Source organism: Cervus canadensis, chromosome 4 (genome assembly GCF_019320065.1).
Source record: "Cervus canadensis isolate Bull #8, Minnesota chromosome 4, ASM1932006v1, whole genome shotgun sequence".
NCBI classification, from domain to species: Eukaryota; Metazoa; Chordata; class Mammalia; order Artiodactyla; family Cervidae; genus Cervus; species Cervus canadensis.
In genome coordinates, this window is record NC_057389.1 from 68,281,331 (window position 1) to 68,282,479 (window position 1,149).

Consider the following 1,149-nt stretch of genomic DNA (forward strand, 5'->3'; position numbering starts at 1 on the left):
TTTTGTTCTTCTAGTAATTGCTATAAATTTCAAATTTTCTACTCAGAATTTTTTTTCTTTTTTTGCTCTGAATTAATTTATTACGAAAGTATACTTGCTAAATACTGTGAGCTGTAATCTTAGGGATATTAAATGGAAAAATAAGCAGTTTTCAAAGCTATTTAAAGTATTTAATACAGTATTGAAAAAAAAAGTAATACAGTATTGAAAGTTATTAAATGTTTAATATATATGTATTTAATAATATAGATTCTAATATCACACCAGAAAGGCCTGTCAAAAGTAGTTTAATGAATCTAGCATATATGCCAAAATGTTGAAAGGTACATTGATCACGTCATGAAATAGAGTATGTTTTTCCTTCTTGGTGTTTTTAGTATCAAAACAATTTCAGGAAAACAAAAGGAATAATTATGAACAACTCAGTGGTTTGTTTTTCTCCTAGCCTTGGGGCAGGTACTGTATTGCACACTGGAAACTTCAATAAAAAAGTCACAGACCTTTAAGAAGCTATGAATGAAGTAAAGGGAATAGAGTTGAGGAGCTATCAGATGAGTAAAGCAAATTATGTCAGTGTATACAAGTGTGGTTGTTTTAACAGGCAAATAGATTGTGAAAATATTTTGCAGTGCAAGAACATTGTAGCAATTTGGACATGAAGAAAGAGATTGAACCTAACTAAGGAAGCCTGATTACATCAGAGAAAGTTTTCCAGAAGCAACGATCCCTGAGTCAGGTTTTGAAAGAATAATAAGAGCTCTCCAGAGGTTGAGATAAGCCTTCCAAATAAGAGGAAAGGTAGAGGTGGTTAATACTGTGACATCTCTCTGGAAATTGAAGTATAAAACTAATGATCAGGAGAATGGCAGATGTTAGTTTGAGTAGAAGGCAAGAGACCAGATAACAAAAGCCCTATTTGCCATGCAAGGAAGTTTAGATTTTATCCTGAAACTGATAGTCAGTTAAAAATGTTAAGCAAGGGACATTGTTTTGGCAACAGTGTGTGGAGAATGTATTTAGAATTTATTAAAGCTGTGTAGACTGATGCCTGGAAATCTGAGCTATGATAATTCAAGTGATAGATAAATCAAGAGTCCAAACTAAAACAGGAACAGCACATTTGGAGAATAGGATACAATATAGTAAAAC